The sequence below is a fragment of the Nomascus leucogenys genome, chromosome 8 (assembly GCF_006542625.1).
Source record: "Nomascus leucogenys isolate Asia chromosome 8, Asia_NLE_v1, whole genome shotgun sequence".
Classification (NCBI taxonomy): domain Eukaryota; kingdom Metazoa; phylum Chordata; class Mammalia; order Primates; family Hylobatidae; genus Nomascus; species Nomascus leucogenys.
Window position 1 is genome coordinate 11992692 of NC_044388.1, and position 27839 is coordinate 12020530.

General features: G+C 43.4%; 1 protein-coding gene across 2 annotated transcripts in view; it reads left to right on the forward strand.

Annotated features, from left to right (window-relative positions):
- PIK3CB (phosphatidylinositol-4,5-bisphosphate 3-kinase catalytic subunit beta) overlaps positions 1-27839 on the forward strand; it is a 187632-nt gene that overhangs the window by 20488 nt on the left and 139305 nt on the right. The window contains exon 2 of one of the 2 annotated variants that reach the window (XM_030816749.1): positions 19282-19386. The exons of the other annotated variant lie outside the window; for it this stretch is intronic. The gene's annotated coding sequence lies outside the window, so the exon portion shown is untranslated. The remainder of the gene's footprint in view (positions 1-19281; positions 19387-27839) is intronic. 2 annotated transcript variants of the gene reach the window in all.

Below are 27839 nucleotides of genomic sequence, written 5' to 3' on the forward strand. Positions count from 1 at the left end.
TCTAGAGAGAGCTAGAAAAAGTAAAGGGAAGAGATATTTAAGGAGAGAGGAATAAAGAATAGGAGTGAAATAGCCCTGGTCTTCCCAAGGCTGATACTGAAACCCAAGACTCAATTTTTTTTTTTTTTTTTTTTTTGAGATTGTCTCACTCTGTCACCTAGGCTGGAGTGCAGTGGTGTGACCTCAGCTCACTGCAACCTCCACCTCCTGGCTTCAAGTGATTCTTCTGCCTCAACCTCCCTAGTAGCTGGGATTATAGGCGCCCACCACCACACCTGGCTAATTTTTGTATTTTCAGTAGAGTCGTGGTTTCACCATTTTGGTCAGGGTGGTCTCGAACTCCTGATTTCTTTTTTTTTTCTTTTTGTACACAAAACAATAAACATTTTCTAAAAATACATACAAACAAAAAGATGCATATCAAACATGTTAGGAAGGTTGCACATGGGAAGACGGGGAATAGAAATGGGGGGTGGGAATTAAAGAAAATAAATGAGAGAGGGACTTTGTATGGATCAATGATAATAACTCAATCCTCTATTTGACAAAGAAGAAGGAGAAGGAAGAGGAAGAAAAAGCAAGTGGGATAAAGGATCAGAAAGGGAGGAAAATAGAAAAAATTAGAGTATGACTCCAGGGTAGACCTGTTTTGTTGTTGCTGGGTTGGTTGGTTGGTTTGTCTGTTGTATTTTTCATATGTTTCGCCATGTTGGCCAGGCTGGTCTCGAACTCCTAGCCTGAAGTGATCAACCCGCCTCGGCCTCCCAGAGTGCCGGGACTACAGGCGTGAGCCACCACGTCCAGCCCCCACATTGCATCTGGCCTCCGTTGGTAGACCTCCCAGACAAACTCCTGATTTCAAGTGATCCTCCCGCCTCGGCCTCCCAAAGCGCTGGGATTATAGACATGAGCCACTGCACCCACCCGACTCAATCTTTCTATGACTGTCTTGGAACCAGACTGTTTGAGTTTATAGTTATTAGTCATGTAATCTCGGGCAAGTTGTCTTTTCTTTCTGTCCCTCCATGTCCTCTTAAAAATGGGAGAAATGGGATTATACTTCATCATGTCATCATGTGTTGATTCATGTAGAACTGTTAGTATAGTATCCACACTGAGAAAGCTTTCTACTCCTTTCCCTATCCCCAACTTGGCTCTTAATTCAGCCTTTTTCAGCCCAGGTGTATTTCTCCTCCAAACCATTTAGGTTGTGGTAAGGGCCCCACTTGTGTATCTTACACCTTTGTTAGCTTTTACCCCATTTCTTTGGAATGCTCATATCTAATTGTTTACCCCACCTGAGGGTGAGGAATCATCTCTTGTAATGTCTTGTATAATTTAATTTCTGCCGCCACCACCACTAAAATACTTGACATAATGCCTGGTGTAGAGTAGGCCCTTAATCGGCCGGGTGCGGTGGCTCACGCCTGTAATCCCAGCACTTTGGGAGGCCAAGGCGGGCAGATCACAAGGTCAGGAGATCGGGACCATCCTGGCTAACATGGTGAAACCCCGTCTCTACTAAAAATACAAAAAATTAGCTGGGTGTGGTGGTGGGCGCCTGTAGTCCCAGCTACTCGGGAGGCTGAGGCAGGAGAATGGCGTGAACCCGGGAGGCGGAGAGATCGTGCCACTGCACTCCAGCCTGGGCGACAGAGCGAGACTCTGTCTCAAAAAAAAAAAAAAAAAAATAGAGTAGGCCCTTAATCATGTGTGAATTAAACTGAAGAAAGACTTTGGCCTTAGAAACATTTAGCTTGGGCAAGCTAACTTTTTTAGTATTGACTCTGAGGTTGTTTAGATCTTTGGGAACTGTATCACTTAAGTGTGTCTTAACTCTCTGGGTGAACCATAGTCTGAGTACAAAATGCTGGGGTAGAGCAGAGGGATTCTCTTGACAGAAAAGCTGATGTGGTCCTAAATAGCATTGGTAGAATTGTAGCCAGTCCTAAAAAGGAATGCTGTTCAGTTCTAGACACCACTAAAAAAATTTTTTTTTCTTATTTTGAGATAATTGTAGATTCACATGCAGTTGTAAAAAATAATACAGAGGAATCCATTATCCTTTACCCATAATACTCCAATGGTAACATCTTGCATAACTATGGAAAGATACCACAGCCACGAAATTGACTTGGCTATAGTTTATATATCTTACTCACATTTCACCAGTTTTACATTCACTTATTTCAGTGTGTATTTAGGTCATTCAGTTTTATTATATATATAGATTTGAGTGACCACCACCACCGTAAAGTCACAATAGTTCCATTACAAGAGTCTCTCATTCTGGCTGGGCGTGGTGGCTCACACCTGTAATCCCAGCACTTTGGGAGGCTGAGGTGGGTGGATCACCTGATGTAAGGAGTTCGAGACCAGCCCGGCCAACATGGTGAAACCCCATCTCTTCTAAAAATACAAAAAATTAGCCGGGTATGGTGGCGCATGACTATAATCCCAGCTACTTGGGAGGCTGAGGCAGGAAAATCACTTGAACTCGGGAGCTGGGGGTTGCAGTCAGCTGAGATCACACCATTGCACTCCAGGCTGGGTGACAGAGTGAGACTTTGTCTCAAAAAAAAAAAGAAAAAAAAAGCCAGGCACGGTGGCTCACACCTGTAATCCCAACGCTTTGGAAGGCTGAGGTGGGCAGATCACGAGATCAGGAGCAAGACCAGCTTGACCAATATGGTGAAACCCCATCTCTTCTGAAAATACAAAAATTAGCCAGGAGTGGTAGTGTGTGCCTGTAGTCCCAGCTACTTGGGAGGCTGAGGCAGGAGAATTGCTTGAACGCAGGAGGTGGAGGTTGCAGTGAGCCAAGATCGCACCACTTGCACTCCAGCCTGGGTGACAGCGAGACTGTCTCAAAAAAAAAAAAAAAAAAAAAAATCTCTCATTCTACCTTTTTATAGCCCCAGTCACCTCCCTCCCACCCTTTCTAACCTCTGGCAACCACTAATCTGTTTTTTTATGATTTTGTCGTTTCAAGAATGTTATATAAATGAACTCATCTAGGAGCTTGGCTTTTTTCTTTTTTAGAGATACGGTCTTGCCCTGTTGCCCAGGCTTTAGTGTAGTAGTACGATAATAACTCACTGCAGCCTCAAACTCTTGGGCTCAAGCAGTCCTCTGGCCTCAGCTTCCCAAGTAGCTGAGAATTACAGGCATGTGCCACTACACCCAGCTAATTTTTAAAAATTTTTGTAGAGACAAGGTTTTGCTACGGTGCCTGGGCTGGTCTTGAACTCCTGGGCTCCAGTGATCTTCCTGCCTTGGCCTCCCAAAGTGCTGGGATTACAGGCGTGAGCCACCATGCCTAGCCTGTTTTTTTTTCAGTCAGCATAATTCTCTGAAGATCCATCTAAATTGTTACGTTTATCTGTAGAAATTTTCTTGCATATCAGGGCCAGGCGCAGTGGCTCACGCCTGTAATCCCAGCACTTTGGGAGGCCGAGGCGGGCGGATCATGAGGTCAGGAGATCAAGACCATCCTGGCTAACACGGTGAAACCCCGTCTCTACTAAAAATACAAAAATTAGCCAGGCGTGGTCGCGGGCGCCTGTAATCTCAGCTACTCGGGAGGCTGAGGCAGGAGAATTGCTTGAACCTGGGAGGCGGAGGTTGCAGTGAGCCGAGATTGCGCCATTGCACTCTAGCCTGGGCATCAAAGTGAGACTCTGCCAAAAAAAAAAAAAAGGGAAATTTTCTTGCATATCAATAGTATAGTTACCACATTTAGAAAACTTAACATTGGTACCGTATTGTTACCTAATATATAGTTTATATTCCAATTTTACCAATTATGTATCTTTTTCCCCACAATATTTTTTAGTTGTCCTTAGTGGTGCCATGACAGTTTCTTAGACTTTTTTTTTTTTTTGGCAGAGTCTTGCTCTGTCACCCAGGCTGGAGTGTAGTGGCGCAATCTCGGCTCACTGCAACCTCTGCTCACTGCAACCCTCGCCTCCCGGGTTCAAGCGATTCTCCTGCCTCAGCCTCCTGAGTAACTGGGATTACAGGCACGCACCACCATGCCCAGCTAATTTTTGTATTTTTAGTAGGAACAGAATTTCGCTACGTTGACCAGGCTGGTCTCAAACACCTGACCTTGTGATCTGCCCATCTCAGCCTCCCAGAGTACTGGGATTATAGGCGTGAGTCACCGCGCCCGGCCGACATTTATTTATTTACTTATTTTTTGAGACGGAGTCTTGCTGTGTCGCCTAGGCTGGAGTGCAGTGGCGCGATCTGGGCTCACTGCAAGCTCCGCCTCCCGGGTTCACGCCATTCTCCTGCCTCAGCCTCCGGAGTAGCTGGGACTACAGGCGCCCGCCACCACGCGCGGCTAATTTTTTTCTGTGTTTTTAGTAGAGACGGGGTTTCACGGTGTTAGCCAGGATGGTCTCAATCTCCTGACCTCGTGATCCATCCACCTCGGCCTCTCAAAGTGCTGGGATTACAGGTGTGAGCCACCATGCCCGGCCCAACATTTCTTGTTTTTGATGACCTTGACAGTTCTGAGGAATACTAGTCAGTTATTTTGCATAATGTTTTTCAATTGAATTTTTCTGATTTTTTTTTTAATGATTAGACTGGAATTACGGGTTTTTGCGAGGAAGACCACAGAAGTAAAGTGCCATTTTTCTGACATGATATCAAAAGTATATACTAAAAAATGAATTATCATTGTTGATGTTGTCCTTGATTGGCTGGCTGAGGTAGCTTGTTAGGTTTCCCTGCTGTAAAGTGACTCTTTCCCTCTCCTTTTCATATTATACTTTTTGGAAGGAAGGCACTATGTGCAGCTCACACTTAAAGAGTGGGGCGTTATAGTTCCTTTCCTTGATGGGGGTGTATCTACACAAATTATTTTGGAATTCTGTGTGGGAGATTTATTCTGCCCTCCCATTTATTTGTTTAATCATTTACTTATATCAGTGTAGACTTGTAGATATATTTATTTTGTACTTTGGTTTATAATCCAATACTTCATTACTTTATTGCTCAAAATATTCTAGCTTTGGCCATTGGGAGCTCTTTCAGTTTGCCCTAGTCCCTTTCACGGTTTCCTATCATTGTGTGTGTGTGTGTTCGTGTGTGTGTGTGTGTTTGAGCACTTTTTTAGTTTACATTACTACAAGATATTCAAGGCTTACTTTGTGTATTTCTTACCTCATCCTAGGATCAGTCATTTCTCCAAGGGAACTGGTCCCTTTTATTGGAGAACAGTGTTAGAAACTAAGAGTTGAACATAATGTGCCCTCTTTACTACTGGGGTGTCTGCTTCTAAGCTCTCTCAGCTGATAGAACAAGGAAATATATGTGAATACTATATACATATGTCTATACATTTATCCATATTTAACTATGTCTGTGTTAAGCTAAACATTAGTTTATACTGATGTTTCTAACTCCAGTCCATTCTCGCTTCCTCTTCTTGTTTAACTGCTGTAAACTCCTACTCCAATAGTGAAAAATCTGGCTTTTAATTTTCTTTTTTTTTTTTTTTTGAGACGAAGTCTCACTCTTGTCTCCCAGGCTGGAGTGCAATGGTGCAATCTTGGCCCAGTGCAACCTCTGCCTCCCAGGTTCAAGCGATTGTCCTGCCTCAGCCTCCCGAGTAGCTGGGATTACAGGCGCCTGCCACCATGCCCGGCTAATTTTTTTATTTTTAGTAGAGACAGGGGTTTCACCATGTTGGCCAGGCTGGTCTTGAACTCCTGACCTCAGGTCATCCACCCGCCTCAGCCTCCCAAAGTGCTGGGATTACAGGCGTGAGCCACCGCACCCGGCTTAATTTTCTTAATCGTATCTTTCACAGAAGTTGTAAGTTTTTTTTTGAGACGGAATCTCACTCTGTCTCCCAGGCTGGAGTGCAGTGGCACAGTCTCGGCTCACTGCAATCTCCGCCTCCCGGGTTCAAACGATTCTCTTGCCTCAACTCCCTGAGTAGCTGGGATTACAGGTGCATGCCACCACGCCTGGCTAATTTTTTTTTGCATTTTTAGTAGAGATGGGGTTTCACCATGTTGGCCAGGATGATCTTGAACTCCTGACCCCAGATGATCCACTCACCTCGGCTGAGATTACAGGCATGAGCCACCGTGCCTGGCCAGAAGTTGTAAGTTTTAATAAAGACGAGCTTACCCATTTTTTTTTCATAGATCTTGTTTTTTGGTGTTATATAAAAACTCATAGCCAAACTCAAGATCAACTAGGTTTTCCCTTTAAACAGCAGAAATAAATACTTTTAAATATATACAATGTATTAGTATATATAATATAGTCTAATATATTCACATATAAAACTTATATTTTATATTCATATATAAAACATTATATATAGTGTGTGTACATATATATATATAAGGAGAGAGAGAGAGAGCGAGAGAGACGGAGAGAGAAGGAGAGAGAGAGAGAGGGCCTAGATTTTCTCCTAATTTTTTTTTGTTTTGAGACAGAGTCTTGCTTGTTGTCCAGGCTAGAGCGCAGTGGCATGATCTCATCTTACTGTTACCTCTGCCTCCCAGGCTCAAGCGACCCCCACCCCACCTCAGCCTCTTGAGTAGCTGTGCATTCCCACACCTGGCTCTGTATTTTTCTTTGTAGAGACAGGGTCTCGCCTTGTTGCCCAGGCTGGTCTTGAACTCCTGGGCTCAAATGATCTTCCTGCCTTGGCCTCCCAAAGTGCTGAGGTTACAGGTGTATGCCACTGCACCCGGCCTTCTAAATGTTTTATAGGTTTACATACTACATGAGAGGTTGTTTTTTGAACTTCTTTTAACTGAGATTTTGACTGTTGTCAATAAGTAATATATTTCCCCCTTTAATTTCTTGGATGGGACATGGGGTTCCGTCATAAGTTTTATAGTTAGAAAAAGAAATGGTAAAATGAAATTTTGGAACTTGCTGAGCAGTGGATAAAAAGCTCTGTTAATTTTGGAATTCAAATACCCTATGTCATAAGGAAATGTATCTTTTCCTAGCCCTCAATCTGATTGAGGGAACATGACATATATAATAAAAATAATCAGCACTAAAGGCAGCATGTGGTGTAGTGCTTAATTGTGTTTTTTTAAAAAAAACCCTCGAATTTATGAGGAGATCAAGGTCATTGTGAGCTGGACTAGTAAGAGAAGACATCTTGGAAGCCAGACCTTTTTTTTTTTTGAGACAGGATCTTGCTGTCTTCCCCAGGCTGGAGTGCAATGACATGATCATAGCTCACTGCAGCCTCAACCTCCTGAGCTCAAAAGCGATCCTTCCACCTTAGCATCTCAAGTAGCTGGGACTGTAAGTGCCACCATCATGCCTGGCTAATTTTTAAAATTTTTAGTGTAGATGAGATCTTGTCATGATGCCCAGGTTGGTCTTGAACTACTGGACTCAAGTGATCCTCCCACCTTGGCCTTCCGAAATGCTGGGATTATAGGTGTGAGCTACTGTTCCCACCACACCTGGACTTTAATTTCTTTTTATAGCTGCACAACATTCCATTATGTGGATGTACCATAGTGCATCTAACCAGTCCTCTGTTGACAAACTTTAAGAAAGTTTATAGTGTGTTGGCATTACAAGCAGTGCTGTAATGGATAAATAAGGTTTATTTTATTATTATTTATTTTATTTTTTTGAGACAGAGTTTCACTCTGTTGCCCATGCTGGAGTGCAGTGGCGCAATCTCGGCTCACTGTAACCTCCACCTCCCATGTTCAAGTGATTCTTCTGCCTCAGCCTCCTGAGTAGCTGGGATTACAGGTGTGTGCCACCACACCAGGCTAATTTTTCTATGTTTTGTAGAGATGGGGTTTCACCACGTTGCCCAGGCTGGTCTCGAACTCCTGAGTTCAAGTAATTCTCCTGCCTGGGCCTCCCAAAGTGCTAGGGTTATAGGCATGAGCCACCACACCTAGCCTGGATAAATAAGATATAGATTTGACTTTGAAACATTTGGTTCATATCCTGTATTATCCCAAGATACAGATTGTGACCAGAAACAATGAAGGCAAATTGACATATTTTCTGTAATAAGTGGCTCATATTTATAACAGTAGTTAACACATCTGTATGTATGCATATAATTTATGTATTTGAGGGCACTACTGCAAAAAGCTATAGGAGCTGTGGAATGCTTACACATATTATAAAGTTTAAAAATACAAGTTTATTATGGAGAGTAAGCCTCTTATCCCCTGCCTAGAATCTGCAATATTCCAGTTTCTTGTATTTTAAGAGTGGTATTCTTCAACGTCCAGCTGTATACAGTATCAACATTGGCAAGTTGACTTATTTCCCAGGGTGATTCCCATCCAAGAAATCTCTATTTTCTCACCATTCGCCTAATACAAGCTTATTTTGCTGCTGGCCATTCTAGCTGTTTACATTCCGTTGGTCTCTTTTCAAGTCTAATTTTTCGAGAGCAATCCTGAATAAGCAGGCCTCAATTTCTTTGAGGTTCAGAGCTTCCTCTCTTCAGTTCTAGTGTTGTCCATACAACTGTGTCACTCTTGGAACTCTCTGTTCTGCTGAGCATGTTTAGTTATCATGTGGGTGAATAATATAACAGTGATCTTTTTTTTTTTTGAGATGGAGTCTCACTGTGTCTCCCAGGCTGGAATGCGGTGGTAGGATCTCAGCTCACTACAACCTCTGCCTCCTGGGTTCGAGCAATTCTCCTGCCTCAGCCTACAGAGTAGCTGGGACTACAGGTGTGCATCACCACACCTGGCTAATTTTTGTGTTTTTAGTTGAGACGAGGTTTTGCCATGTTGGCCAGGCTGGTCTCGAACTTTTGACCTCAAGTGATCTGCCTGCCTTGGCCTCCCAAAGTGCTGGGTTACAGGTGTGAGCTACCTCACCTGGCCTACTTCTCTTAGAGTCTGAGAAAATCACTGAAGATTTAATAAATAAACCACTGATATGTGTATAATTATATTAGCACAGCTTTCTCAATCTTGTAGAAACTATTGCTCTGCTGATCTAATTAAGGAAGTTCTGATTCTTTTTGTAAGGGGAAGAATCCTTTAAAAATGGGAAGATGGGGCTGGGCGCGGTGGCTCATGCCTGTAATCCTAGCACTTTGGGAGGCCAAGGTAGGAGGATCACGAAGTCAAGAGATTGAGACCATCCTGGCCAACGTGGTGAAACCCCATCTCTACTAAAAATACAAAAATTAGCCCGGCATGGTGGGGCATGCTTGTAATCCCAGCTACTCAGGAAGCTGAGGCAGTAGAATCGCTTGGACCGGGGATGCTGAGGTTGCAGTGAGCCAAGATTGTGCCATTGCACTCCAGCCTGGTGACAGAGTGAGAGTGTCTCAAAAAACAAAACAAAACAAAACAAAAACAACAACAACAACAAAAGAGAAGATGTACATCCTAAATCTGTTTTTTTTTTTTTTTTTTTTTTTGAGATAGCCTCTGTTGCCCAGGCTGGAGTGCAGTTGCGCGATCTTGGCTCACTGCAAGCTCCGCCTCCCGGGTTCATGCCATTCTCCCGCCTCATCCTCCCCAGTAGCTGGGACTACAGGTGCCCACCACCACGCCCAGCTAATTTTTTTGTATTTTTAGTGGAGACGGGGGTTTCACCGTGTTAGCCAGGATGGTCTCAATCTCCTGACCTTGTGATCTGCCGACCTCGGCCTCCTGAAGTGCTTGGATTACAGGCGTGAGCCACTGTGCCCGGCCCCTAATTCTGTTTTTAATAAATACTGATTTTGTTGTTGTTGTTTGTTTGTTTTTGAGATGGAGTCTCGCTCTGTCACCCAGGCTGGAGTGCAGTGTCACGATCTCGGCTCTCTGCAACCTCCGCCTCCCGGGGAATTCTCCTGCCTCAGCCTCCCAAGTAGCTGAGATTACGGGCATGTGCCACCATGCCCGGCTAATTTTTTATTTTAAGCAGAGATGGTTTTGTCATGTTGGCCAGGCGGTCTCTAACTCCTGACCTCAGGTGATCCGCCTGCCTCTGCCTCCCAAAGTGTTGGGTTTACAGGCATGAGCCACCACGCCCAGCCAAATACTGAGTTTTTTTTTCTTTTTTTTTTTTTTCTTGAGATGGAGTCTCGCTCTGTCACCCAGGCTGGAGTGCAGTGGCACGATCTCAGCTCACTGCAAGCTCCGCCTCCCGGGTTCACGCCATTCTCCTGCCTTAGCCTTCCGAGTAGCTGGGACTAGAGGCACCTGCCACCACGCCCGGCTAATTTTTTTTGTATTTTTAGTAGAGACGGGGTTTCACGGTGTTAGCCAGGATGGTCTCAATCTCCTGCCCTCGTGATCTGCCCGCCTTGGCCTCCCAAAGTGCTGGGATTACAGGCGTGAGCCACCGTTCCTGGCCATACTGAGTTTTCTAAAGGCTGCTTACAGTATACTTTGGAAAGAAATTGTAAAATTAAGAATTCTTAAGCAATTGCGTCTTGCATTTAGTGATTCAGATTTACATTTTAGCTTATTTTACAGTGATTTTCTTCTTAAGAGTTGATAAGGATATCAAATCAGAATAAAAACATCATTGTGTCCTCTTAATTTAAAAGCCATAGTTTCCAAGCTTTTTGTTCTTTTGTTTTTTTTGAGACAAGGTCTCTGTTATTCAGGCTGAGTGCAGTGGCATGATCATGGCTCACTGCAGCCTCAACCTTCTTGGGCACAAGCGATGCTTCCACCTCAGCCTCCTGAGTTGCTGGGACTACAGGCGTGTGCCACCTCGCCTGGCTGATTTGTAATTTTTTCAGAGAGAGGGGCTCTTGCTCTGTTGCCCAGGCTGGTCGTGAACTCCTGGGCTCAAGCCATTCTCTTGCCTTGGCCTCCCAAAGTGCTAGGATTATAGATGTGAACTACCATGCCTGGCCTGTTTTTTTCTAAAATATTCGTGTATTTTTTCTCTATAAGAGGCCAAGTGATTTGTGAGGTTACTTCTTCTTCTTCTTCTTCTTCTTCTTCTTCTTCTTCTTCTTCTTCTTCTTCCTCTTCCTCTTCCCCTTCCCCTTCCCCTTCCCTTCCCTTCCCCTTCCTCTTCCTCTTCTTCTTCTCCTTCTTCTCCTTCTTCTTCTTCCTTTTTAAATTTCTTGTAGAGGTGGAGTCTTGCTATGTTGTCCTGGCCTCAAGCAATCCTTCTGCCTCAGCCTCCCAGAGTGTTGGGATTATAAGTGTGAGCCACTGCACCTGGCCTGTCAGGTTGCTTCTATACCTATTTTCTTATCTAGAATGTGTGGTAACAGTATTAACCTGTTTGTAAATTATCTAACAATAATTGAATGCTTTGTGTATTGATGTGGGCCTCCAGTGAATTGATTCTGGTCAAAATTCACACCTTTGGAATGTCAAATTCATTCTGCTGAGAGGCTGGAGCTTTCCTAGATAGACAAGCCACAAAGACTTTCTGAAAATCAAGGTAGAGAGCCTAAGCATTTTAGAGCTTCATGTTGTGTTTGAGAATGGAGGCCCAGAGAAGGAGGCCATTAGTGCCTTTGTGGTAAAACTCAGCATAGAATTTTCCCTCCACACCTGAACCTCTTCCAAGAGCTTCTTTCATGTCTTGGCCTGTGTGACACCTTGCCCCAGCCTCATCCGAGGACTTCTCTGCAAAAGGAATTCTTTTCCCTTGGCCCACGTGCTGCTGCAGATATCCAATTAATGAACAATCTAGATATATTTGTTAAGCAACAAGGTACTGGCCACGTGTAATAATAAGCAAGAGAGGCAAATGTGTGTCCTGTGTTCAATAATGCTATCATGTTGGTGTTTACTTGGTTTGGGAGGATAGGGGTCATTCATAGAAATGGAAAGAGGCATTGACTTAAAAACTAATGCAAATAAAGACAGGAAAATATGTTTTTTTGTATTCTTATTTGACAAAATTTAAAATATACGTAAGTTTCATAAGGTGAGGATACTTGTTTATGTTCTTTCTTAGCCATCCAGTCTCTGGAACTCTCCCTGCCTTGACACCACCTCCCTTCCCAACCTTTTTAAAAACAGTGGTTTAATTGTCTGCTTGCAGAGGTGGATACTTTTTATTCTGGTGGAAGATTGGAGCAGTGGGTGTTTGTTTACAGTTTAAGATGCCCTTTAGGATCTGCTTTCCTTGTTCCCTCAGGGCTGAACTTTCTGAAAAGTTCTGATCTAATGTGGTCATACCAGGTTTGACTATATCTTTTATTCCACTTCTGGCATTGCTGTCAATTTATCATAAGATTTTTCTTTTGTACATTTCTTTTAGCTAAAGAGTTGGCCATGGGAAACTCCACTTTATTCACATACACCTTTATATTAATATATTAGAGTGTGAATATTTTCCTATATCCATCATTTATTCATGGAACATTTATTGAGAGGATATGTATTGTGTGCTGTATGAGGCACTGGGGGTGCAAAGTTGAAGAAGGTTCATGGCTCATGGTTTTAGTTTTAAGAAACTTCAAGAGAGACTGGCAAATGAACAGATAATTCTGATATGTTGGGGTAAATACAAATGATAGATATAGATCCTATCTAGGGTATTGTGGACCACAGAATAGAGCAGGATTGGTACTCAAAATACAGTATGGGGACCCTGAGAGGTCCCTGAGCTCTGGAAGGTCAAAACTTTTTAAAAAAATAACAATACTAACATTATTTGCCCTTTCTTCTCTCTTTTTTTTCTCACAAATTAACAATGGAGTTTTCCACAGGCAAGGGAACTTGTAATATCTCAATAGAGATAAGCATCCCTCCCTCTTGCCCTCTTTTCCTCCTTTCCCTCCTTTCCCCCACTCTTTCCTTTCCCCTGTCTACTTCCCCCTTCCCTTTCCCCCACTCTTTCCTTTCCCCTTTCTACTTTCCCCTTCCCTTTCCCCCTTCCCCCCTTCCCTTTTCTTTCTTTACTTTCTTTCTCTCTCTCTCTTTCTTTCTTTCTTTGTCGTTTCTTTCTTTCTTTCCTTTCTTTCTTTTTTTTTTTGAGACGGAGTCTCACTCTGTCACCCAGGCTGGAGTACAGTGTTGCGATCTTGACTCGCTGCAAGCTCCGCCTCCCAGGCTCACATCATTCTCCTGCCTCAGCCTCCGGAGTAGCTGGGACTACAGGCGCCTGCCACCACGCCCGGAGAATTTTTTGTATTTTTAGTAGAGATGGGGTTTCACCGTGTTAGCCAGGATGGTCTCGATCTCCTGACCTCGATATCCGCCCGCCTCGGCCTTCCAAAGTGCTGGGATTACAGGCGTGAGCCACCGCGCCCGGCCTCTTTTTTTTTTTGAGATGGAGTCTCTGGTCTCTGTCACACAGGGTGGAGTGCAGTGGCGCGACCTCGGCTCACTGCAACCTCCACCTCCTGGGTTCAAGCCGTTCTTCTGCCTCAGCCTCCCGAGTAACTGGGATTATAGGCGCCCGCCACCATGCCTGGATTTTTTTTTGTATTTTTAGTAGAGACGGGGTTTCACTATGTTGGTCAGGCTGGTCTTGAACTCCTGACCTCGAGTGATACACCTGCCTCGACCTCCCAAAGTTCTGAGATTACAGGCGTGAGCCACTGTGCCTGGTTCCCCTTTTCTTTCCTTCTTTCTTTTTCTTCTTTTTTGTTTTTGTTTTTAGAAACAGGATCTTGCTGCTTGGCCCAGGCTGGAGTTCAGTGGCACCATCATAGTTCACTGCAGCCTTGAACTATGCTCAGGTGATCCATCCGCCTCAGCCTCCCAAGTGGCTAGGATTACAGGTGTGCACCAACACGCTCAGCTAATTTTTTCTTTTTCTTTTTCTTTCTTTTTTTTTTTTGAGACAGAGTCTTGCTCTGTTGCCAGACTGGAGTGCAGTGGCCCAATCTCTGCTCACTGCAACCTCCGCCTCCCGGATTCAAGCAGTTCTCCTGCCTCAGCCTCCCTAGTAGCTGGGACTACAGGCACGCGCCACCATGCCCAGCTAATTTTTGTATTTTTAGTAGAGACAGGATTTCACCATGTTGGCCAGGATGATCTCTTGACCTCCTGATCCACCTGCCTCGGCCTCCCAAAGTGCTGGGATTACAGGTGTGAGCCACCGCGCCTGGCTAATTTTTTATTTTTATATTTTTTAGAGATGAGATCTGCTACATTGTCCAGGCTGTCCTCCAACTCCTGCGCTCAAGCAGTCCTCCTTCCTTAGCCTCTCAAAGCTTTAGTATTACAGGCATGAGCGACTGCACCTGTCCTGTGACTGTTTTCAACTATAAATATACCTATTCTGTCATTCTTACAACTTTGAATATAGGTAATTTTATCCATTTAATGCATTGATAATGGCTGTGGCATGATCCAGAAGCACACAATGAACGTAAAATGGGGAGGCTCTGATATTTGATACAAATTGCTATGGTACAACTGCTCATTCCTGTGTAGATTATTGTTATTTAAAAAATAATACTCTTGCTATATCACCTCATTTCATTATAATGGGTACCTGTTCTACTTGCTTTTTTGACTTCTCATCTCATTTTTACTGTGCCTAGAGAATTTTGTTAGAAGTCTTACCCCTAATTACCTGTTTGAGAATAGGTAAACTTTTATCGAACTTACTGTAATAAGTAGGCTACATCCTACATAATAAATTGAGTAAGAAGAAAGAGGACGTGGGGGATTTTTAAAAATGTTTCCTGAATCTATTCTATTTTAGTGTGAAATTTATATGTATGTGATTTTGAAATAATTCAGAATTAATAGAAAAGTTAAAAAATAGGCCGGGCACAGTGGCTCACGCCTATAATCCCAGCACTTTGGGATGCCCAGATGGGCAGATTACCTGAGGTCAGGAGGTCCGAGACCAGCCTGGCCAACATGTCGAATCCCCATCTCTACTAAAACTATAAAAATTAGCTGTGCGTGGTGGCGCACACCTGTAATCCCAGGTACTCAGGAGACTGAGGCAGTAGAATCACGTGAACCCGGAAGATAGAGGTTGCAGTGGGTGAGCCAAGATCGCACCACTGCACTCCAGCGTGGGTGACAGTGAGACTCCATCTCAAAAATAATAATAATAATAATAGAGTTGTAGCTGGGTGCAGTGGCTCAAGCCTGTAATCCCAGTACTTTCAGAGCCTGAGGTGGGAGGATTGCTTGAGCCCTGGAGTTTGAGACCAGCCTGGACCACATAGTAGACCCTATCCCTACAAAAAAAAAAAAAAGCTGGGTGTGGTGATATATGCCTGTAGTCCCAGCTACTCAAGAGGCTGAAGTGGGAGGATCCCTAGAGCCCAGGAGGTCAAGGCTGCAGTGAGCCATGATTGCATCACTGCAATCTTTGGGTGACAAAGACTCTGTTTAAAAACAAAAAGTGTCATGGGTTAAAAGTTATCTTCAAGACTTTTATATTCTCCAGTAGAAGAAACATTTATATTAATAAATGAGAATTGTGAGTATTAATAAATATTATAAAGATGATAAAGTAATGTGGTAGATAATGACCTAGGTTGCTATCTTAACTGTGAGACTGTATAGAATGCCTCTTAGAAGAGGTAACTTTGAGTTAAAACATAAATGTTATGAAGTGGCAGACCTGGGGGCAGCACATTGCAAGCTGAAAGAACAGCATGTACAAGAGCCCTAATTAGGAACAAAGTGTGAGGAAGAGAAAATATACCAGTAAGGCTAGAGAGTAGTTGAATGAAGAGGAAAGCAAATGAGGTCAGAGCCTGGTATGGTGGCTTATGCCTGTAATCCCAGCACTTTTAGAGGCCGAAGTGGGTGGATCGCTTGAGCACAGGAGTTTGAGACCAGCCTGGGTAACATGGCAAAACCCTGTCTCTGCAAAAAATAACAAATTAGGCAGGCGTGGTGGCACACGCCTGTAGTCTCAGCTACTAGGGAGGCTGAGGTGGGAGGATCCCTAGAGCCTAGGAGGTTGAGGCTGCAGTGAACCGTGATCATGCCGCTGCACAACAGGCTGGGTGACAGAGCAAGACCCTGTGTCAAAAACAGACAAACAAAAAAACAAGAAAAGAAAAAAGATGAGGTTAGTTGTAGACAGATACCAGATCATATAGGGTAGGTCATTTTTAATATCATGTAGGGTCTTAGTAGTTCATAGTTGTAAGGTGGGTAGGGTTAACAGCAGGAAGCCTTTGGAAGGTTTTAAGCAGATCACTCCAGTGATATGATTTATGCTGTACAAGGTACATTCTGGTTGATCTGGTGTGGATTAATTGTAGAGAGGTAAGATTTGACTTTGGGAAGGTGAGGCGGGCAGATCACAAGGTCAGGAGTTCAAGAGCAGCCTGGCCAATATGGTGAAACCCCATCTCTACTAAATATACAAAAAAAATTAGCCAGATGTGGTAGCAGGCACCTGTAATCCCAGCCTCTTGGGAGGCTGAGGCAGGAGAATTGGTTGAACCCGGGAGGTGGAGGTTGTAGTGAGTCAAGATTGCACCACTGCACTCCAGCCTGGGCGACAGAGTGAGACTCTGTCTCAAAAAAAAAAAGAAGTAAGATTTGAAGCAGAGAGACAGATTTGGAGGGTGTTGGAACAGCATAGCCTCAGCCTCCCGAGTAGTTGGGATTATAGGCATATGCCACCACGCCCAGCTAATTTTTGTATTTTTAGTAGAGATTGGGTTTCGCCATGTTGCCCAGGCTGGTCTTGAACTTATGGGCTCAAGTGATCCTCTGGCCTCCCAAGTAACTGGATTGCAGGCTTACATCTCTGTGCCTGGCTTGGTGAGGCTTTTGTTCAGAAGAGACATGAGGCTTTGTATAGCTAGGGGAGAAAAAGTTGACCCAGACCCTGAGAGAAGCAACATGGAATTATGGAGAAAATATTCTTTTCCAAGGGGACTAGTGTTAGAGATCTTGGGTTGATGACTTCAGTGAGGTGGGCAGTGCTAAGGTCTTAGTTCCAGAGATGGTAAAAGAATAGGTCCTGTTATTGGGTGTTTGTGTTGATAGTATTTAGGCCCCATTTTGGTGCATTCATTTACTAATCTATGTATTGTAGTAATGGATTATCCTGGAGTTAGAAATACTTTTAAATACAAAAACAAGTGGACAGTCTTTCCCGCCTATATCCCTCAACTACCTTGTTTCTATTCACACCATTCCTCCAACACTCCACCCCACCCAGGAAACTATTGTTCAGTTTCTCATGTAACCTTCTAGAGTTTCTTTATATAAATAAAGACACTAAAAATACAGATTCTGGGCCAGGCACAATGGCTCACACCTGTAATCCTAGCACTTTGGGAGGCCGACGTGGGTAGATCACGAGGTCAGGAGTTTGAGACCAGCCTGACCAACATGGTGAAACCCCATCTCTACTAAAAATACAAAAATTAGCTGGGCCTGGTAGCGTATGCCTGTAATCCCAGCTACTCAAGAGGCTGAGACAGGAGAATTGCTTGAACCCTGGAGGTGGAGGTTGCAGGAGCCGAGATCATGCCATTGCACAGATTCTGGCCAGGTACAGTGGCTTGGGCATGTAATCTCAGAACTTTGGGAGGCCGAGGCAGGCGGATCACTTGATCCCAGGAGTTCAGGACCAGCCTGGGCAACGTGATGAAACCTGTCTCTACAAAAAATACAAAAATTAGCCGGGCATGGTGGTGCATGTCTGTAGTCCCAGCTACCTGTGGGGCTGAGGTGGAGGATCACCTGAGGCCGGGGAGGTCTAGGGTGCAGTGAGCCGCTATTGTACCACCACACTCCAGCCTGGGCAACAGGGTAAGACTGTCTCAAAAACAAAAAGAAAAAAAGATAAATAAATAAATAACTGCAGATTCTTCTTTCTATCTTTACCCTAAAATCCACCAATCTCAAAGGTAGCATATTATAACTGTTATTTTGCAAATTGGTCTTCCCACCTTCCCCCTTGCACAATGTGTTTTTCACTTAAGAATAGAGATTTACACAGAAAATCTTTCCATAGAGTATATAGGATTTTTTTTCTTTTTCTTTTTTTTGAGACAGGGTCTATTTCCGTTGCCCAGGCTGGAGTGCAGTGGTGCGATCTTGGTTCACTGCAGCCTGAGCCTGCTGGATTCAAGTGATCTTTCCACCTCGGCCTCTGAGTAACTGGATCACAGGCACATGTCTCCACTCCTGGCCCTGGATTTTATTTTTAGGAGTAGTTTTAGGTTCACAGCAAAATTGAGCAGGGGTACAGAGAGTTTTCACATACACCCACTACCCTACACAGTCATAACCATACCCACACGTGCATAGCCTCCCCCACTATCAACATCCTGAATAAACAAGTTTGTTATTTTTGAGTTCACCAATTTTCTTACTTTTGGAAAAACAATCAGCTTTATGTACTTTGAAATTGTTCTGAAATTTGTTTTATAATGTTCCTCTCATTTAAAAAATTCATCTTCATCAAAAGACACCTTAAAGAAAGTGAAAACATGCCACATGTTTTGGGAAAATTAATTGTAATATATGTAATAGGGAATTAGTGTCCTGACCAGGGCCGGCTTCATGGGTTCGCAATCTGTGCAGTCACACAGGACCCCTCATTTAGATGGTCCCCGTGCTTAGTTTATTGGTAAGCTGTCACCGTCTTGAAATTCTTAATTTTTGAAAAAGTAGCCCAACATTTTTATTTACTTATTTTAAAATGTTTTTATGGTGAAAAATTTATATTTGGAATTTGCCAGCTGAACTCAGTTTAGGTTATTCCAGTTTTGTTGGCAACATTCAAAGCATCATAGTCAGGAATCTGTTGAACATATGCCTTCTCTCTGTCAGACTCAATCCGGGTGTTGACCTTGGCCATGTCAGTGTCCTAGAGCTTCTTCACAGCTTGTTTGATCTGGCACTCGTTGGCTTTGACATACACAACTAATGCAAGTGTGGTGTGGTCTTCCGTCTTCTCATTGGTCAGGATTAAGCCTGTTTTTCTTGGGAGTGCTCTTCCTAGGATATTTTGGCTGCAGTGTCTTGGGGCAGTCTGAAGGTGGGTAGCATGCAGATATCTTTCAGCAGTGTGTTTTTGGCTTTTAAAGCCTTTGTTTTGGCTTCAGCTTTGGGAGAGGCAGGGGCTTCCTTTTTCTCTTTGGTGCCATCTTGGTGAAAAGGCCTCACATTTTTATTTTGCACTGTGCTCTGCAAATTATTTTGTCTGTCCTGGTCCTGAATATATAAAGCCTACTAATTAATTAGAAAAAGCCAATCCAATAAGAAAATGGCCAAAATCTGAGAGCAAAGATCTTCAGCCTCATTAGATCTTCAACCTACATATTTTAAAATGTGTAGCATTAACAAGTGATTACATATATAGGTAATAAAATTTACCTGACTTAATTTAGCTCGTTTAGATTAATACTTTTGTCTTCAACCTTTTTTGTAGTGTATGTTTTAACTGGAAAAAGGCTTCCATGAAAATGTCACTTTTAAAAAATAAGTAATGCCATCTGTTTTCCTAAAAGACTGAAATGGGGGCGATCATTCTTAGGTAAGTATCCAATTTTGTATTTTTAATTACTTATATATTGGTTAGAGTATAAATTTTTTTTTTTTGAGGTAGAGTCTTGCTGTGTTGCCCAGGCTGGAGTGCAGTGGTGCAATCTTGGCTCACTGCAACCTCCACCACCTGGGTTCAAGTAATTCTCCTGCCTCCTGAGTAGCTGGGATTACAGGCACATGCCACAATGCCCGGCTAATTTTTTTGTATTTTTAGTAGAGACGGGGTTTCACCATGTTGGCCAGGCTGGTCTTGAACTCCTGACCTCAAGTGATCTGCCCGTCTCGGCCTCCCAAAGTGCTGGGATTACAGGCATGAGCCACCGCTCCCAGCAGATTATGAATCTTTTAGTTAACCTATGAGGTAGGGAGTGGGAGTGGGGGGGATGCTAGGTCTTGTTTGAAGATAGTCTGTTATTGAGGATTATGTTTCCTACAGAGTTAAGAACAGAACTTCATGAAGCAGAGAGGAGGGTCAGTAGTGTCGAAAGCTCTTTAGACAGGTTAGTTGAAAACTGAGAAACTTTTTTGGATTTGACAGTTAGGAATTCATTGATGATCCCAGCAGGGGCCATTTTAGGAGGCTGTTTATGGCTGAAAATCAGCTTGCAATGGAATGAAGAGTAAAGAGGAGGTGATAAAATCTAAATATTTCAGCTATTTCATTTATTAAACCCATATGTAATATAGCTGCAGCCATCACTTCCTTAAGCACTGGAGTTATAGTTAGGGTAACCATATATCCTGGTTCAAATCTCCTATAGATCAATTAATGCCCAATTATTTTTATTTTTATTTTTTTGAAATAGAGTCTCGCTCTGTCACACAGGCTGGACTGCAGTGGCGTCATCTTGGCTCACTGCAACCTCTGCCTCCCATGTTCAAGCGATTTGCCTGCCTCAGCCTCTCGAGTAGCTGGGACTACAGGCTTGTGCCACCTCGCCCAGCTAATTTTTTTATTTTTAATAGAGACGGGATTTCACCATGTTGACCAGGCTGGTCTTGAACTGCTGACCTCAGGTGATCTGCCTGCCTCAGCCTCCCAAAGTGCTGGGATTACAGGCATGGGTCACCATGCTGGGCCTTTTTTTTTTTTTTTTTTTAAAGACAGAGTCTCATGCTCTGTCACCCAGGCTGGAGTGCTGTGGCGTTATCTCGGCTCACTACGACCTCTGCCTCCCGGTTTCAAGTGATTCTCCTGCCTCAGTCTCCCAAGTAGCTGGGATTACAGGCACCCACCACTATGTTCGGCTAATTTTTGTATTTTTAGTAAAGACGGGGTTTTACCATGTTGGCCAGGCTGGTCTCGAACTCCTGACAGGTGATCTGCCTGCCTCGGCCTCCCAAAGTGCTGGGATTACAGGTGTGAGCCACTGCGCCCGGCTGAGATAATTTTTTTTTTTAAGAAAATGGGGTCTCAGTCTGTCACTCAGGCTGGAGTCCAGTGATGCAATCACTTCTGGGCTCAAGTGATCCTCCTGCCTCAGCTTCCTGATGGGATTACAGGTGTGAGCCACCATGCTCACCCAGCAAGAGGTGATTTAAAGTATACAAGAAGGTATGCATAGGTTGTATGCAAGACCATACAGTTTTATATCAGGAACTTGAGCATTTCTGGATTTTGGTATCCACAAGGGTTCTGGAAGCAGTTCCCCCCAGATACCACAGATGACTATATATTTATTGTTTATCTTCTCTGTCCTCATTAGAATATCAACTCCATGAGAAATGGACCTCTGTTTTTGTTCACTGTTGTAACCCTAGCAGCTAGCAGAGTTCTTGGTATATTAGTAGATGCTCGGTAAATATGTATTCAATATATAATGGCCTCCAGTGCCTTGATCCATCCCCTTTATCAATCCTGCATCTCATAGACAGTTATTTCAATTACTAGTGTCAAATTTCTCATGTTCACCTAAAAGGTTATGCTAGCTAAATTCATACTGCCTGCCATGTCATGCTAGCTTATCTCAAACTAGGCCTTTACTATTGCTCAGCAATCATATTAAATTTCTCCACCATCGTCTCTGGTCTGGTTAGTTGCAATAGCCTCTTAATTGACCTTTGTGCTTCCACTCTCCACCTGTAATTTATCTTCAATAAAATAGAGGACTCTAAGGCATATATCATATCATACCACTTTTATGCTTAAAAACTCACAAGACGCCAAGTGCCATGGCTCACGCCTGTAATCCCAGCACTTTGGGAGGCCAAGGCAGGTGGATCACCTGAGGTCTGGAGTTGGAGACCAGCTGGCCAACATGGTGAAACCTGATCTCTACTAATAATACAAAAAATTAGCTGGGCATGGTGGTGGGCACCTGTAATCCCAGCTACTTGAGAGGCTGAGGCAGAAGAATCACTTGAACCTGGGGGGTGGAAGTTGCAGTAAGCTGAGATCGTGGCATTGCATTCCAGCCTGGGCAACAAGAGTGAAACTCCATCTCAAAAAAAAAAAAAAAAAAAAAAAACAAATAAAAAAAAAAAACTCACAAGACTTTGAGTCTAAACTCCTTACTACAGCTACAGAACACTACGTGGCCTGGCTCTGCCTACTTCTTCAATCTGAAATTTTTTTAAGAGATGGTGCCTCACTGTGTTGCTCAGGCTTTTCAAACTCCTAGCCTCAAGCGATCCTCCTGCCTTGGCCTCCCAAAGTGCTGGGATTACAGGCGTTAGGCACCATGCCCAGCGAGGTTTAAACTTACATAGCTTGATTTTTTTTTAGCTTGGCTAAATTCTTGTCTTTCAGATCTTAATGTCACCTCCTCAGAAGAAGATAACCAGTCACTATCAACTGCCTTATTTTAATTCTTTTCATATCACATTACAATTTGGTATTGTTCTTGTTCACTCCAGTGATTAGCTCCACGAGAACACTAATCTTGTCTACAAGAGTGCCTGGCACAATGCAGGCGGTCAGTAAATATTTGGTGAATTTGGTAGCTGCCCTACAGTGTTTTTCCTAAATGCTTTCTTCTCCCAGGATCCCAGCCTCACCACTAATTAACTATATGCCGAATAGATAACCTCAATCCCTACATTATTAAAAAAAGTAAGATAAGAAATCCTACACTTAGCTGGGTGTGGTGGCACACACCTGTAATACTGGCTACTCAGGAAGCTGAGGCGGGAAGATTTCATGAGCCCAGGAGTTCAAGGTTGCAGTGAGCTGTAATTGGACCACTGCACTTCAGTCTGGGCAACAGAGTATGACCCTGTTGGAGGGGAGGGGGAGAGAAAGAGAAGGAGAAAAGAAATCCTACAGCTTCTTCCTCTTTGCCTAAAAATTCCTTGATATATCCTCTCTTCCAGTCCTCTAGTTTCTAAGCAGAAAGATTGCTACTCTTGTAAGAGCTAAACCCTTTACCTATGTCTTTGATCTCAATCAAACTTTTTACCTCTTCTGAGTAAAAACTTAATCACTCTTTTTAATATTTAAACTATATGCAAGCTGAGTACAGTGGCTCACACCTGTAATTAGCCAGGCATGGTGGCGAATGCCTGCAGTTCCACCTACTTGGGAGGCTGAAGTGGGAGGATTGCTTGAGCCCAGGAGGTCGAGGCTGCAGTGAGCCCAGATCCTACCACTGCACTTCAGCCTGGGCAACAGAGTGAGACTGTGTCTCAAAAAACAAAAATTATCTCAATGGTAACCTGGAAAATGAAAAAAAATTATAATACCTAATACAATGTAAATGCCTTGTGAATAGGTGTTATTGTATTATTTAGGGAATAACGACAATAGAAAAAAGTCTGTACATGTTTAGTACAGGCACAACAGAACCATTACCTGATCCAGTATTTCTTTTTTTTCTTTAATTTTTTGAAATGGAGTGTCACTTTGTTGCCCAGGCTGGAGTGCAATGGTGCGATCTCAGCTCGCTGCAACTTCCACTTCCCTGGTTCAAGCGATTTTCCTGCCTCAGCCTTCAGAGTAGCTGGAATTTCAGGCACGCACCACCACGCCTGGCCCCGCATCCAATATTTTCAGTTCATAGTTGGTTGAATTCACGGATGTGGAACCCACCGATATGGAACACACAGATATGGAGGGCCTACTATATAATATGTTGGGTGGTGATTAAGTGTTATTTTGAAGATTTATACCTTGTTTGCCGTTGTCATTAAGGTATGGAAATATATTAGGGAAAAGTAGACATTGATGAAGGAGGGGTATGTTTACTAAGGTATAAAGTTAGGGAAGACCTCTCTGATTAGGTGGCATTTGAGTTGGCACCTCTAAATGAAGTGAGGGAGCAGGCCCTCTCGGTATTTTGGATAGGGTGGGGAGGGCATTTTAGACTGAAGGAACTTAAATACAAAGTGTTTGAAGCTGGATGTGCTTGATGTGTTCTATGAGCTGCAGGAGGGCCAGAGTGGCTGCATTGAAGTAAGTGAGGGTGGAGGTAGTAGGAGCTGACACCATCATTGTGAATGTGGTAGAGGCTTGAGTCAAGTTGTAGACCAGAGTCAGGCCTTTTCTTCTGTGTGATGGTGGAGCTGCAGATCCAGGAGTGAGGATGTGGTGGGAAGTGAAAGGTCAAGCTGTGGCTGAGAGGTGTAACTTCAGGCTGAAGAATTGTGAGGCCGCCAGGTGCAGTGGCTCTCGCCTGTAATCCCAACAGTTGGGGAGGCTGAGACCGGCAGATCGCTTGAGTTAGAGACCAGTCTGGGCAACATGGTAAAACCTCATCTCTACAAAAAATGTAAAAATTAGTCGGGCGTGGCAGCGCATGCCTGTAGTCCCAGCTACTCGAGAGACTGAGGCTAGAGGATTGCTTGAGCCTGAGAGGTGGAGGTTGCAGTGAGCCGAGATTGCACCACTGCACTCCAGCCTGGGTGACAGAGCAAGACGTCTCACAAAAAAAGAAAACCAACCATGAGGTCAGATGTTTGAAGTATCTGAAAGTGAAGATGAGAGAAGAGGGTGTACAATAAAACAGATTTTTGAACACCACAGGGAAGTAGGAAGTGTAGAAAAAGATGAGTTGGAGGCACAGAGGGCCTGTAAGTTCATAATGGACAAGTTTATTTGGCTTCAGGTTTTTCGTTTTGTTTTGTTTTTGAGGTGGAGTCTCACGCTGTTGCCCAGGCTGGAGTGCAGTGGTGTGATCTTGGCTTGCTGCAACCTCCACCTCCCAGGTTCCAGTGATTCTCCTGCCTCAGCCTCCTGAGTAGCTGGGACTCAGGGTTTTTTTTTTTTGTTTTTTTTTTTTGAGACGGAGTCTCACTTCGTCACCCAGGCTGGAGTGCAGTGGCACAATCTTGGCTCACTGCAAGCTCTGCCTCCTGGGCTCACGCCATTCTCCTGCCTCAGCCTCCTGAGTAGCTGGGACTACAGGCACCAGCCACCACGCCTGGTTATTTTTTTTTTTTTTTTTTTTTTTGTATTTTTAGTAGAGACAGGGTTTCACTGTGTTAGCCAGAATGGTCTCAATCTCCTGACCTCATGATCCGCCCGCTTCGGCCTCCCAAAATGCTGGGCTTACAGGCATGAGCCACCGTGCCTGGCCTCAGGGTTTAAAAAAAAAAAAAAAATTGGTGAAATACACACAATATAAAATTTATCTTTTTGCTTTTTTTTTTTTTTTTTAAATGAGCACAGGCTGGCCTTGAACTCCTGAGCTCAAGTGATCTGCCCACCTTGGCCTCACAAAATGCTAGGATTATAGGTGTGAGCCACTGCACTTGGGGAAAATTTAACCACTTTTAAGTGTATAATTCAGTGGCATTAAGTACATTCATAAAAGTACATCATCACTGTCCATCTCCAGAACTTTTTCATCATCCCTAACCGAAACTCCATACCTATTAAATAATAACTTCTCATTGCCCCCTCTTCTTTAGTCCCTGAGAAACCACTGTTCTATTTTCTGTCTCTATGAATTTGACTATTCTGCTTCAGGTGCCTTGTATAAGTGGAATCATACAATATTTGTCTTTTTGTTTCTGACTTATTACACTTGGCATTATATTTTTAAGGTTCATTCATATTGTAGCATGTAGTAGAATTTCATTCCTTTAAAGGCTGAATAGGCTGGGCCCAGTGGCTCATGCCTGTAATCCTAGCACTTTGGGAGGCCAAGATGGGCGGATCACGAGGTCAGGAGTTCGAGACCAGCCTGGCCAACATGGTGAAACCCTGTCTCTACTAAAAATATGAAAATTAGCTGGGTGTGGTGGCCCGCACCTGCAGTCCCACCTACTTGGGAGGCTGAGTCAGGATAATCACCCCTGACCCCAGGAGGTGGAGCTTGTGCCAAGATCACACCACTGAACTCCAGCCTGGCAACAGAGAGAGACTCTGTCTCCAAAAAAAAAAAAAAAAAAAAAAAAAAAAGGCTGAATAATATTCCATTGTATGTACACACCACATTTCCAAATTTTTTTTGTCTATGTATCTGTTGATGGTGACACTGGTGCTGTTTCTACCTTTTGGCTATTGTGACCAGTGCTGCTGTGAGTGAGCACTGGTGTACAAATCTGAGTAAATCCCTGCTTTCATTTCTTTTGCATACATCACCAGAAGTGGGATTATTAGATCATACTGGATCATATGCTTTAATTTTTCTTTTTAATTTTTTTGAGATAGGGTCTCACTCTGTCAACCAGGCTAGAGTATAGTAGTGTAGTAATGGCTCACTGCAACCTCCATCTCCTGTGCTCAAGTGATCCTCCCACCTCAGCCTCCTGAGTAGCTGGGACTACAGGTGCCCACCACCACACCTGGCTAATTTTTTGTATTTTTAGTAGAGACAGTGTTTTGCCACGTTGCCCAGGCTAGTCTTGAACACCTGGCTCAAGCTATCTGCCTGCCTTGGCCTCCAAGGACCAGAAACAGTAGGCACTCAACAATATCATGCTGGGATTACAGGCGTGAGCCATCACGCCCCGCCATACGCTTTAATTTTTTGAGGAACAATCCTACTGTCTTCCATACTGGCTATACCATTTTATATTTCCACCAGCAATACACAAGATTTCCAGTTTCTCCACAGCCTTGCCTGGGTTTGGTTTTATAAAAAAAAAACCCTGTGGTGTTTTTTTTGTTTTTTTTTTTTTGAGACGAAGTCTCACTCTTTTCCCCCAGTCTGGAGTGCCATGGCACGATCTGGGCTCTGCCCAGCCAGTAGTATAGTTGTGGTTTTTGAATAATGGAATGTTTTAAGTTTATTTCCTTAAAACAATGTTTATCATACACTGTTTTCTGGTAGTTTTAGAAGTAGCACAAATCCTTATGCTCTGCTACAAGGTCAGAACTGGTAAAGAAAGTTGTCTTCAGCCAGGTGTGGTGGCTCATGCCTGCAATCCCAGTACTTTGGGAGGCTGAGGCGGGTGGACCACCTGAAGTCAGGAGTTAGAGACTGGCCTGGCCAACATGGCAAAACTCCATCTCCACCAAAAATACAAAAATTATCCAGGTGTGGTGGTGCATGCCTGTAGATCCAGCTACTTGGGAGGCTTAGGCAGGAGAATCGTTTGAACCTGGGAGGCGGAAGTTGTACTGAGCCGAGGTCATACCACTGTACTCCAGCCTGGGTGACAGAGCAAGATCGTGTCTCAAAAAAAAAAAAAAGTTGTCTTCCAGTTAAATTTTAGTGAGAGATTTTCAGAGGAATTAAAATTCTGGGGCCTTAAAAAATCTTGTGTGCTTTGCCATAAGCTTCAGGGACTGTGTCTATGTTACTTGGCTGTGTGTAGTCATGAATTTGATCTTTTAGGATAGGACAGTGATTAAACACACTAGATTTTTTTTTCTTTTCTTTTTTTTTCTTTCTTTAAAAAAAAAAAAGAATACATTTGTTAACCTCCTGTTTGGAAATTTTACAAGGAGCTGGAGAAATTTTCACTTTTGTGTTTACTGATTGATTGTGTACTACCTTAACTGTTGGAAAAATATATTCCCTATTCAGATGAATGATAAACCAGTAAAAGCTATTAAAGGGAAAAAATGTGATGGGATTACAGCTGCCACAGAGAGGTTTTTGAAGTTTTGCACCTTGTTTGCAATTGTCATTAAGATAATGGAAATTTTGAAAGATGTTCTTAATGTCTTCAATATTGTTATAATTAGGGTTTTTTCTTGGTAAATGATGTGTCTTAATTTGAAAAGTTTTCCTTTAGGAGCTTCCTTTTTTTTTTTTTTTTTGAGCAGAGTCTTGCTCTGTCGCCCAGGCTGGAGTGCAGTGGTGCGATCTTGGCTCACTGCAGCATCCGCCTCCTAGGTTCAAGCAATTCTCTTGCCTCAGCCTCCTGAGTAGCTGGGATTACAGGCACCCGCCACCACGCCTGGCTATAGGAGCTTCTTATGTTATGTGAACACTATGAGTAAACAGAGTGGTATAGTTTAAACTTGCCTTCCAGTTTTTCCAAGTTCCTCTTTCTCCAATTCATTGTCTTTGCCTCGGGGTTCTTTTTCGTTAATATGTATGGATGTTTACG